This window comes from Ictidomys tridecemlineatus, chromosome X, assembly GCF_052094955.1.
Source record: "Ictidomys tridecemlineatus isolate mIctTri1 chromosome X, mIctTri1.hap1, whole genome shotgun sequence".
Classification (NCBI taxonomy): domain Eukaryota; kingdom Metazoa; phylum Chordata; class Mammalia; order Rodentia; family Sciuridae; genus Ictidomys; species Ictidomys tridecemlineatus.
Window position 1 is genome coordinate 107,130,248 of NC_135493.1, and position 14,253 is coordinate 107,144,500.

Here is a 14,253-nt window from a genome sequence, read left to right on the forward strand (position 1 = left end):
AGGAAGCTGAGGCAGGGAAATTGCGAGTTCAAAGCCAACTTCAGCAATTTAAGGAGGCCCTAAGCAACTCAGCGAGGTCTTATCTTATAAAGGAAAAAAATTTTCCTTTATCTTATAAAGGAAAAAAAATTTTCCTTTATCTTATAAAGGAAAAAAATTTTTAATTCATCTAAAGTTTCCTGAATAGTATTATAAAAGCAAAACTAAAAATGTCACTAAGATATAAAGCAGCATTATAATAGTGTTTACACTCGGAATATATCTGTATTCTGGTTAAGCATTTGATTCAGAAGAGTCTGTGTAATTAATCATATCTGTGCTTACATATTCAACACTAAAATAGAAAAATTCCCTATTGGAGAATGCCAGTAGAGGCTTTTTAACTTTTAATATGTGAAAATTTGAAGAAGACTTACAGCAAAGTAATAAAAATGATTAAAGTTTCAGACATAGGATTTAAGAAGAAAGGTTAAATGATTTGACATTATTGACACCTAAAGAAAAGAAGGGCAGAAGATGTTTTAATAATGATCTCCAAAACATGAAGGCTTACTACAAAAGCAATGGGTCTCCATCCCTGGCATTCAGAATAAAAGGAAATATTGAAAGATAAGTAGACCTTCAATTTTCTGGTGGAATGCTGTGATACATTCTGTCACAAGCGTAGAAAACACTGCTTGCAGGTTGTAGATGAAAAAAAAAATTAAGTTACATAAAAATCACTATCAAAGAAGAAAGGCAAACTCCTTTATCTAGTCCCTTCTAGCCCCACCTTATCTTGTAGATTTTTTTTTTACCACAAGGAGAGAAGGTAAGAGTCACATCCTTTGCTTTACCAGCCTAATCATATAATCAAAACACCTTAGCAAATCAATATCTGCCACTACCACAGCTATGAATCTAATTTTCATCCAGGAAGATTTTCTTTCTTGGGGGGGTGGGAGTGAGGGTGGGGATTGAACCCAAAAGTGCTTTAACACTGAAATACATCTTCGCCTTTTTTATGTTTTAAGACAGGGTCATCCTGTTGTCTGGGCTGGCCTCAAACTTGCAATCCTCCTGTCTCGGTCTCCCAAGGTAAAATTTCTTAAAACACAAAGAAAGAAGGAGGCAGACAAGGCATTAGGGGGAAAACCCAAAAGTTTTGAGTCTTTAGAACCTAAAATTGAACATTGGGTAGGTAATGAAAAAAATAGAATGTCACTGATGTTAGATCAAATGTGGTTTAAATTCCATCTCAGTCATTACTTTAGTTTGGTGTCCCTTCTAAAATTCTTGTTGGAAATATAATTTTCAGTGCAACATATTGGGAGTTGAGACCTAATAGAAGAAGTTTAGGTCATCATAGCTCGACCCTCATGAATGGATCAATGCCACTGTGACAAGGGCTTGTGCAATTGGGCTCTCTTCTGCTGTTCTGATATCTGGAGATGGAGTGTTCCTCCCCTCCAAGATCGTATCATTCAAGGAGTCATCTTGGAAGTAGAGAGACTGGGCCCTAACCTGCCTGTGTCCTGGTCTTAGACTACCCAGACTCTAGAACTTTGAAATAATCTCAGTTCTTTATAAATTACCCCTCCTTGGATATTCTGGTATAGCAACAAAATGTACACTATTGAATGACCTTTTACCCAACATTGATTTCCTTCATTCAATCAACAACTATTTAGTGAGCACCCACAGTGGTGTTTGGCACTGTTCAGGCTCACATGGAAATATCAGTGAGCAAAATATGTTAATCCCTATTTTCATGAAGCCTATTGTTTAGGACCTTATATGTGATTGCAAGACTTTGACTTTTATTCTGAGAATGTTGTTAACAGAAGAGTGACATGCTCTAACAAATATAATAAACAGTTTTAAAAGATTACTCTAGATTATATATGGAGAATCAACTACAGAAGCAAATGAATGGAAGCAGACAGATTAAATAAAAGACTAATACAATCATTTAGGCAAGAGATGGTGGTTTGTCCCAGGATGGTAGCAGTTCCATGTGGTGGTAAGTGGTCTGAATCTGTAAGCTGAATTTCAAGACAGTAGGATTTACTCAAAAATTATATTTAAGGTATGAAATGGAAGCCACATGCAGCCCTAAGGTTTTATACCAGAACAACTGGAAAGACACAATTCCCACTAACAGAGATGAAGAAGACTGTGAGTTAAACAGGTTGCAGGGGGAAGATAAGACGCTCAGTTTTAAACAAATGTTTGAGATACCTATTAGAACATAAGGTGGAGAAGCCAAGAAAGTAATTTAGATGAACAGAACATCTCTTAACTCTTCTCTATTTATCTATAAAATTGAGTAATAATAGCCATCTTTAAGAGATAATAGAATCAAAGAGTTGTAAAACAACTGGCACATAGTGAATGGTTCCCACCATTATTATCCACAAAAACTACACAATTGTCAGTAGGGGAGACTAAAGTCAAAAAGGCAAAGGACAGTTAATTATGGTCATAATCATCCTGTGGAACAAAAAGCTATAAAATCTCAATGGCACACAACATTAAACAAGTATTTAGCTGGTTGTTAGCTGATTTGGGATAATCTAGGTTGGACTCATTCATAGATCTGATGACAGCCAGAAACAATTGATTTGCGCCAATGTCAGCTAGGAGTGACTCTGCTCCATGTGGCTCTAACCCTCCTGCTGAGACCAATATATTTGTCCCACAGTGATAAGAGATACTCAAGAGAAATACTGAACAATTAAGTAATTTTGTTGTAATATACCACTTAGTTTCATATTGGCTAAAACTAATTCCAGGGTGAGGTAGCCTTAGGAGTTCATGTTTAAGCCCTGGTGTTAGCTCAGAACTCCCAATACACTATTGCCCCTAGTGACAGATTCATCCTGTAGGCATTTGCTCAAGAGTCATGTTATTCAAAAATGGGTTTAAATTGCACATGACATAATAGTTCATCATGGATCTTCATGCCATCAGCCATCTGAGTACATTATTGCAAAAGATAATGTATCAGCAGTGAAAAATATTTTTCACATTTTAAATATAGAGAAAAATTCACATCTCTTGCTGCTCTAACAAAACAAATAGCTAATTTTTCTGAGTTACCAAAATATTTGTAGCCTGTTGCTAATAATAATTAGGATTTAGCTTTAATCTCAAAACTGATGAGTTAGTTTTCACTTACTCATTTTTATTCTTACCCTTAGCCTAATTTCTTAAAAATATGGGCTGATGATATATTATCAGGGGGAAGAGAGAGACTTTAAGAATTGGACTATGTCTCATCAATTAAATCATTTTTATGAGCTAACATCTTCACTTATGGAGTAAATGCACTAACTAGTAGAAGTTAATACTAGGGTATGAAATGTAAATGCACTTATCTGAGATACAAAAATCTGTGTTATCTATGTTTAGTTCTGCTTGTGTTATGTGTGTGTGTGTGTGTGTATATATATATATATATATATATGTCTATATATATACATATAGTATATAGATTTAAATATAGTTTATGAGGATGAAATTATGGTTTAATTATTAATTAAGGAATACGTGGCAAGCACCAGTTCTGACATTTATGAGAAAATTAAATTTCCAACATAGAAAGCATAAGACACAGTTGGGTGCATCCAATCCCCCAAGGATGTGATTATATAATGATAAACCATGTTTTCTGCAGCTGCATGATTGCTATTACAAAAAAAATGTTTATTATAAGTAAGATTGTGTTCTTTTTGTATGAAGAATAGATGAAGTTGGTTGCAGAGAATATCAAACAGCTGTTTTAACCAAATTGTCTCTTCAATGGATTAATTCTTGCTATTTAAACTGGACTACATCTGAAAGCAGATATAGTCTATATGAGGAAAATATAAATACTTCTCAAGCAAATTTCACATCACTTTAAAATAACAAAGAGCTAGAAAAGGTACAGATGCTGGCAGTTTTGAGCTTCCCATCCTCATTTTGTATGTACATATACACAAAAGCTCATGAGAATACTGACTCAGGATGATTTGGGAATTTTTTTTTCCATTAATGGTACTAGTTCTGCTATGGTTCCACCATCTGTGACAGGACTGTCATAGATTAGGCATGAATTTTTATGTTATAGCTTATTTCAGATGGTGTATCTGTATTATACCTTTTTAAAAATAATTCTGAAAACTTGATCTTGTTAGCTCCACGATATGCTAACAATCTATAAGACATGTATGTATACTGTCTCATTTCATCCTAATCATTATCCTGACAAAGTTTTTATGCTATTTCTACACACTAAGATCCAGACACATAAAGCATCTTGCCCATGGTCACACAACTGGAGAATAAGAACATTTGGATTTGAAACCAAACTATGTCAGATTTCAAAACATATATTTCTTTCCATTATGTCATCATGATGAATATTTTTCATTTGTCCCATCCAAATCTACTTTTCACTATGGAGCCTGATATATATGCACTTCATTGATTTACTCCTTTGCCCTCCCATTTGTGGTTGGGTATAGACAAGTAAGACCCACCCTAAGATCTGACAGCTCCTATCTGGAAGTTTTTCTCTTCCTCTCTCCCTCCTTCCCTAGATTTCAGCAATAGATCCTTCTCCTTGTTCATTAGGCCACAGTGGCAATCTCTCCCTTGTATGACTAACCATATTTCACTGAACTTTTTCTCCTGGTTCTTATCACAATGTAAAAGATTCCCTTCTTATATTATTTACAAATGATTTAATCTGAGTATTCCATTTATTTCCTACTAATGCCCAGCTTTCTGTCTTAGTCCAACTTCTGTTGCTGGGTAGTTTACAAAGAAAAGAGTTGGGAAGGGTTCTGGAGAGTTGGGAAGTCCAAGATCAGGTGGCCCCATTTGTTGTGGGCCTGAGGCTGCTTCAACTCATGCCAGAAAGGAGGAAACCAAGCAGACAAATGTGAAAGAGGCAAACCATGAGGGGCAGCCTTGCTTCACAACAACCCACTCCTCCCAAGAAAGAAACTAATCTGGCCCTAGGAGGGTAAAAACTCATTTCAAGAAGGTATTATATATGAGGGCTCTGCCTCCATGACCCAAACACCTCACACTAGGCCTGATAACCCAGCCAGTGCTGCATTGAAGAATTAAGGTTCCAACACATGAACTTCTAGGGGATATACTCAAACCACATAACATTTCCCAAGCAGGTGATGCCTCCGCAGGACCTTAAAAGAATGAAGAGTAGTCTTTGGTCATGGCATGGGACTTACGTGGTTGGAAGAAGTAGGTCACTGGGGACATGACTTTGGATTTTATATATTGTCCCTAGTGCCTGATATCTTTTAATCAAGATATCAGGGTGCCAAAAAGAAAAGAGGCTCAAAAAAGTAAAGAATAAGGGTAGAAGGTGACAGCTTAAACATGGCAAGTCTTTCAACATGCCTAGAATTTAGAATGTAAATAGAGTTTTGGCCAGATGTACTCTGGAGAGGTGGACTAGTGGTTTCTAATGTTAGTGGGCTTTCTAGTCTGACCTTAGTAGTTTTTGTTTAATCCTTGAAATATTATAAATAGAATATATTTTGCATTTAAGGAAATGCATTTTAGGAAAGTGATTTTGAGGAAAAAAAAGAGTGCAAACTCCATATCATGTACAACCACAAGAACTTCATGTATGTATAATATGTCAAAATACACTCTACTATCATGCATATATAAAAAGAACAAATTAAATAAAGAATAAAAGAGAGTGTATTAAAAGGAGAAAGTTATGAAGACCAGTTAAGAGGAAATTATGGAACTTTGAGGCCAATGTTATTTTGGCTTTTAATAGTAGTAGGAAGGAGAGAAAAGGTAGATAGAAAATTTTCTCTTGATGGGCTGATCTATCTTTAATCTACATATAATGGGGTGAGAGGATTCAATAATACCTCTGAGATTTCTGGTTTATGCTACCAGGTGAAAACTACCTAAATATCAGAGTTTCTCAACCTCAAGTACTATTTTGGAGCCAAATAATTCTTGGTCATGGGGAGTAGAATGTTGTTCTATGCACTATAGGATGATTAGCAGCAACTCTAGCCTTTACTCATTAGATATCAACAGCACTCCCCCTACCTATAGTGACAACCAAAAATGACTCCAGACATTATCAAATGTTCCCAGGGAGTGAGTACACAATCATCCCTAGTTGGGACTCATTGCATAATGTGATAATAAACAATTAAGAACTGTCTTTGCAGTAAAACAGGGAGCACTACTTTGGACATGGGGAGTATGAAGATTTTATGTGATCATTCATATAAACAAGATGGGGAACCACAGAAACCTTGGAAGATCTTGAGATCACCTTGGGATTGCATTGGTAGTGCTATGATTTGAGGTGCTCCTCCCTAAAGCTCAGGAGATAATATAGCAAGGATCAGAGGTGAAATGATTGTAGATTGTGAGAGCTGACACAATCAGTGGATTCATCCATTTGATGCATTAATAATCTGAAAGGACTACTGTACTGTGTGGTAACTATTAGCAGGTGAGGTGTGGTTGGAAGAAGTAGGTCACTGGGGACATGACTTTGGATTTTATATATTGTCCCTAGTGCCATTATCTTTATCTCTACTTCCTTGCTGCCGTGACCTGAGCAGCTTTTCTTCATTGCTCTTCCACCACAGCGTTCTGCCTCATTTTGGGCCCAGAGCAATGCCATCAGCTGACCCTGTACTGAGACTCTGAAACTGTGAACCCAAAATTCAACTTTTCCTCCCCTAAATTGTTTGTAACAGGTATATTGGTCACAGCAATGGAAAGCTGACTAATACAGGTAGCCATTTGACCTACTTAAATCATGAAATATATGATTACCATCTGAACTTTTGAGAGAATAAAACAATCATATCTTCTAGAAATACAGTCTTTTGGTTCTTCTCAGAGTCTGTAACCTGTTATAAGCAAATTTAAATACATGATTAGTCAGTCAGCTTTTGCTTCCTCTGTGAGAAATAACTTATCAAAAATAACTTTGTATCTGTGTTAATATGTATAGAAGTATTTCTACCTACACTGCCTTCCCAAAACTACTTTACAACATGAAGGGGAATAACATTTATCATGAAAATGTGTCTGTATTGAACACATAAAGAGTTAATGTTTTCTGTGGCTGGGGTTGTGGCTCAGCAGTAGAGTGCTTGCCTAGCATATGCAAGGCCCTTTTACCACATAAAGATAAATAAATAAAATAAAGGTATTGTGTCCAACTACAATTAAAAAATATATTTAAAAAAGCTTTTTAAGCACAGGCTCATTCAAATCTCTGATTTGAATTATTGAAAGTTCTCTGTGGCTACTGAGTGGGTCATGAGTTGCTGAAAGGTAAAGATAGAGACAGCAAAGAATTTATGAAGTTAATGCAGTAGTCCAGGCAATAGATAGTAAATGCTTTGATTAGGCCAATGGCAGTAGAGTTAAAAATGAATGGATGGGATTACTACATACAAAGAAGAAACAGACTATATGGCAATAAAAAAGGATTCCTCAGTTTCTGGCCTGAGCAATTGGGTAGATGGGTATGACAGTCATTGTGATGGGTTAGACCAGTAGGAGGACAAATGCTAAAAAGTTAGACATGCTAAATTTGAGCCAACAATGATACATGTCAATGGATAAATTATAGGCATTTGGATATTTAAAAATTTGAAGACAGGTCTGTGCTAGAGATAGGCACTTGAAAATAGCACAGAAATGGGTATTGTGGGAATGCTAGTCCCTTTTTCTCTTATTTCCATATTTTAATTTCTACTCCTCAGGAGAGAACAATATTGAAACAAATAATTTGATTTAGGCATGGTGGTACATACCTGTAATCCTAGCAACTCAGGAAGCTGAGGCAGGATGATCACAAGTTCAAGGTCAGCCTCAGCAACTAAGTGAGGATCTAAACAACTTAGTAAGAATCTGAAGCAAAATAAAAAATAAAAAAGTTCTGGGATGCGGCTCTGTGGTAGAGCACATCTGAGTTCAATTACCCAATACCAAAGAGAAAGACAGACAGAACAAAAACAAACAAAAACTTGGACCCTTACTTAGTTTTCCTATTTCCTTCTAATGAAAGAAAGATAGCTTTCCTGATTGATGAAATTAGCATGCATAGCTCAAACCCTTGCAAGGCTCTTTCTTCTTAGATATGACTGAGAGTTTGAATGTTCTGTGACCCATGAGTCAAGCCTGAGACTTCAAAAATAATATCCAATGGTTCATATTTCACTACATTTGTCATCAGCCCTTGAAACTGGCTGAGTAGGTATTTTTCTCACAATTAATTCTACCTTCCACCTCAATGTTCAAGTACTAGGAAGCCTGATTTTTGACACAGGACAGATTTTTCTATTCCTGATAACTTGTTAAATATATCAGTTTTCAGAAAGAGAAGGAAAGAATCCCAGAGTACAGGGAGAAATTGGGAAAAGAGGATGAACAAATGAAAGAGAATGAGAATCCAGGAAGTATGAAGGAAAATTATGAGTAGTCTCCTGTTTAAAACTCCTGAGACATGAAGGAAGATGAGAATCTAAATATGACCATTAGGCAAACAGAGAAGAAGAGGAAAATTCCTTTGTATTAAAAAGCTTATCTTCTTTATTTAATTAGAGACATAATTTTTAATGATAAAATGTTAGAAATAATCCCTTTATTATTAAGAAGAAATCAGGAGCTAAATATAAAAACTAATACTATAAAACTTATACAACAAAACATTGGAGAAAAATGAACCAACAAATTTACTTTTGCTTCAAAATCTTTTAGTGAACAAGAATAAAACTTTTTTTCCTCAGTGATGGACAATGCTTAAACATCTAGTTTACTTGGAGAAAAATAAGGTTGATGGCCATCATACTGACATAATTAATAATGTATCATTTGCACAGTAAGTTATAGAAATGTTTTTGGGAAGAAAGAAGGCAGGTAGGAAGGTGGAGTGACTAACTCAATGAGAAAAGCCTGGAGTTTGTGTTAGGACTATATTTTCTGTAAATAAGAAATATACAAACACCAATATTTATGACTCTCTAAGGCACTAAAGCATTGAGTTTCACTTACTGTATTCTTCCTAGAGGATCACCACTGGCAGTGATGAGCCTTCCCTAGATAGCATTGATTATGATATAGTTGAACTGAAAGAATTTATAGTACAAAACTCAATTTGCTAGATGCCTACTAGGAATCAAACATTTTTAGCTATGAAGAGACAATCAAATGAAATTATTCTAATGAAAAGAAACAATTTGTGCTGTTAACTGTCTCTGAAGTATCAAATAGACACATGTAGAGTCTTAACCAATAATGTGACCACCAGATTTTTGCCTGAAAGAGCACTTAACACTATCAATAAAGAACATATTAACTGATTCCTAGTCTTTTTTATGGACAGAAATGGTTTTGTAAGCATTTTGAATACCCTAACAATTGTGGTTCCCATGGGAGTGGGAGATTTCTACATGATTATTGGAAATTCTTTGTTGAGGAATCTGATAATTAGTGAAGGGGATTGAAGAGTTGGTCTTTTTTTAATCCTATTATGCTATTATCTTTGCATTCTTTTTAAAAATGTATTATCTCTCTTTTTTAAATACCTTTGTTTATTTATTTATTTTTATGTGGTGCTGAAGATCAAACCCAGTGCCTCACATATGCGAGGCAAGCACTCTACCACTGAGCCACAACCCCAGCCCTTCTGTGCATTTTTGTGTGTGTGTGTGTGTGTCTGTGTGTGTGTGTGTGTGGTGCTGAGGATTAAACCGAGGGCCTTGTGTATGCAAAGCAAGCACTCTACTAACTAAGCTATTCCCCAGCCCCTCTTTTTAAAAAACTTTTTTAGTTGTCAATGGACCTTTATTTATTTATCTATTTGCAGTGCTGAGAATTGAACCCAGTGCTTCACACATGCTAGGTAAGCACTGAAGAGTCAGTCTTAACACAGATAATCGAAGCTCCAATCAATGTAGATGCTAATATCATGCTTCAATAAAGTATTAGTGCTATCCAATAGAACTTTATACAATTCTGAAAATATTCTCTATCTGTGCCACCCAATATGATAGCCAATACACATGTATGGTTACTAAGAACGTGAAATGTGGCTAGTACAACTGAGAAATAGAATTTTGAAATTTACTTAACCTTAATTTATTCAAATTCAAATTGCAGGGTGGCTACTGTCCTTGATGCTGTAGGATATTCTGGAATTAAAGAATAATGAGACAGAAAATAGGCTGATTCAATAATTCCAAACTAGTATTCGAGTTGAAGCAATTAGCAGAAAATATGTATTAGGAGAGTTTCAGATAATTTATTAGTAAGGAAAAATTAGTCTGGTTACTAAAATCTTTTGGCTTTCATTATTTAAATTATACTGAGTTGGCAGAGATTATTTAAAATGTTAAAAGGCATTCACCAAATCGTTGAAAGAAGACTGCTTCTGTAATTGGAATCTAAGCAGGAAATGTCTTTAGGGATAAGCCCTGGAAAATGTTAAAAAAAAAAAAAAAAGAAGAAGAAGAAGAAAAAACAGATTTAAAAGAAAAGGAATGGTACAGCCAACTGAATCTAGTGGTGCAACCTGTATATCATGGAAGGAACCCCCGATATACCAAATAAAAATATGGCTGTGAGCTATAACCAGACTGTTAATGAGAGCCAAAACGCCATTCAAACAACCCTTTCTGGCCTCATTGACAGTTTTTCAACTGTAGATCTCTCTGGTCTCATATCGTTTAGTACAAATAACCTCTTGATTTAAAAAAAAAATCTGCTTCTTGTAAGAATTTAAACAAACATACACACTTTCCTCCTTTGGGGTCTTCATTCTTTCCCCTTATCCACAAAACAAATACTTGGACCTGGCTGTTTATAAGAAAACTGGAGGTTTTGTGCATTTTTGCATGTTTTTAATATTCACCTCATTTTATTATCATGTCAACTACTCAGCACCTTCACCCTATTCCTGAACAGAGCCCCGCCACAGTTTATCACTATGTCCCCAATCCTCCTTGTCCTTAATCCTCAACCAAGACCCAAGAGCTCAATTGAAACATCAGGTATCCCTAAAGCTCAATTCCCACTTAGAACTTCTTCAATTTTCCATTCCTTAAAGATCTTGATTTTAGCCTAGTGTCAACAAATTGATTGACTGAAAGTATGTAATATCTCCTATGGTTTTATTTTACTTAATTTATTAGAGGATGTAAAAGTATTCAAATATCCAAAACCCACTCCTAGAAACTGGGTGTGGTGGCATATGCCTGTAATCCTAGCAACTCGTAAGGCTGAGTCAGGAAGATTACAAGTTTAAGGCCAGCCTTCACAACTTAGAGTGGCCTTTCTCAAAATAATAATAATAATAATAAAAGGTACTGGAGATGTAGCTCAGTGGTCAACCACCCATCAGTTCAGTCCTCAGTACTGAAAAAGAAAACAGAAAGTTTGAAGGGTTGCAATTGGCACCAGAAAACCCTGTATGGTAATTCCTCAAATAAAAATTATATCCGAAGAAATCAAAGTTGGTCATTCTTAGATTTTGGCTTTGTTTTTTAGCCTACTTCTGAACAAAGATAGAGGCATAAGTAACTTGGTCCACATATTCAAATACCTTCACTATTAACGATTGAAGCCACTTTGTCAAATTATTTTCATGGCAGCTGAATTTCACAGGAGATTAAGCGTCTGGCAGAAGATTAATTAGATGCAACATCTAGTGCATGATTTTTTAAATATTGCACACAATTCTGCCAGTGTAAATACAAGCTAAAAATGCTGCATTATTCTTCTCAAGGTCTCAAGGTTAAATGTATGTCAAAATGTACTAAGAAGTGTGGAAGTTGGTGAATTTGATGAAAAGTGAGATGTATCACTGAAACACTAATATAGAACCTGTCTTTAAATTTCTCCATTTGTCCTCACTGGTGACCACCACCTATTACATAATAGATCTTAATTTCTAGTTTATCTTTCCTAGGTAAATTTTTAGAAAAATAAGCAGATAATTTCATTTCTTTTTGTTATGCAAATGCATCACACTGTACATGCTTTTTTTTTTTGTACTTGTTTTTCAGTTTACCACTGATGCTGGAGACCATCTCATATCAGTTCACAAAAATATGAAAAACTTTATTCTTTTCATATCATTCCAACTTTCAAATAAATGTTGCTAAGGAGAGCACTAAACAAGTTGATTTACATAAGGTCAATAATTTTCTAGGATAGTGCTGCTTTAATGGCTTCACGGACGAGTGGATTGTATGTGTGTCCACCAACTATACATTCACTAACTATGCCAGACCTGAAAGAGATAGGTAGAGAAGTTGAAAGCAAGTGTGCTTGAAAAACTTTTCTTAGCTATCTGAAAAAGCAATTTTAGGTCTGTTGAATCTAACAATGAAACAATCTTGGACTGCATTTTTATATCTTTGTTATCTCATTTTCCTAGGGATTATATTTTATAAAGGAGATGTCTACAATAACTATGAAATTTAAAATAATAAAAATATGTTCTTTTGCTATAGTTCATAAGGGACTTCTGTGGGTGTTTTTATTAAAAAGTTTGAAATTACAAAGTTTTAAAGAAGTAGAAAGTAGTAAAAGTGTTGAAATAACTCAGCCAAGATGATAGATGTTAAAAATGAAAACATTTAATTCAATTTAACAAACAACTGCTGAACATCTTCTGCATAGAAATGATAAGATGGCTATGCTGATTTTAAGAGAAACTAGGGATAAGCAAAAAGAACATAGGTTTTAGAGTCAAAGATATAGTACAAATCCCAGCCTCACCACTGCGTCAACTAAGAATTGTGCTTGCCTTCTTTGAAGTTTAGAGCCTTCTTCAATAAATCAGGAGACATGATATCAAATTCACTTAGTTGTGAGGATAAAAAGAAAGAGTGAAACTTGGATATTAATATCTGCAGATATGATTTGTGAGACACACATAATTTTGTTTTATTTTTAGATGCCTTTAGAAAATGTATATCAGCTGGGCACGGTGGCACATGCCTATAGTCTCAGGAGCTTGAGAGGCTGAGGCAGGAGGATCGTGAGTTCAAAGCTGGCCTCAGCAAAAGTGAGGTGCTAAGCAAATCAGTGATACCCTGTCTCTAAATAACATACAAAAAAGGGCTACGGATGTGGCTCAGTGGCCAATTGCCCCTGAGTTTAATCTCTGTTAAAAAAAAGAAAGAAAGAAAGAAAGAAAGAAAGAAAGAAAGAAAGAAAGAAAGAAAGAAAGAAAGAAGGAAGGAAGGAAGGAAGGAAGGAAGGAAGGAAGGAAGGAAGGAAGGAAGGAAGGAAGGAAGGAAAGAAAATCTATATCTATTATCTTGGACTACCAGTTTCCACTGGATTATATCCTACCTTCACAAACATATATTATTTTTAACCTCTTATTTTAATTAATGTATTAGTGCCTGAGTATATACAAGCCTAAATATGAGTGCCAAATGAAGGGCTGAATCTAAATAAATACTGAACACATGCTAAAACAATCATCAAGTAGATAAATGAACTTCAGACAAATGAACTGATCATATGTTTGTTTTTCTAAATAACCTATTTAAAAGTGACTTATAAAACTTTTAAATCAAAGCTTGTTAGTTATCTAATGATAAAAAATAGACTGTGATAGGGGAAAAAAGGCACTAGAGAATAAGAGTCACTCTTGAAATTCTTATTACAGTTCCTCATCTGCCCATTTTTTATATAAATATAATGTCTTCCTTTCCTTGCCTCTTCAAAAAGTGCTTTTCTGGCATCCAAACTGATTTTAAGATTGAGTTTCCATTTAAAAAGCCTAAATTGGAAGTTAACACTGAAGCAAAGCACAAATAGAAACTAAGACTTGAAAGCTGCCTGGGAACCCTGTTGAACAGCTATTGAAGCAAGGTTGGCAAGGCAATTTGGTATGCTGCTCTTTTCCGGCAGTGTCTCACTGCTCTAGCTGCTGCGTTCAGCAGTTCTTTGTTGACGTCTAGTCCACAGTGAGTTTTTGTTCCCTTTCAAAAGCTAATTTAAGGATTTTATTTTTGATAGCAATCTAGTTGTATAATCCCCAATATCTACCTACCTACCAGTGTTTTTGAGAACTAGGATGGGAAAAGAAATGGAAAATAGCACTTCCATTCTGAAGTATACCACTGGCCTAGCTGTTTCCCATCAATCATATTTGATTTCTGTTAGGAGAAAGAAAATGTGTATGTGTGTGTGTGTGTGTGTGTGTGTGTGTGTGTATACATGCATGCATGCATGCATGTAACA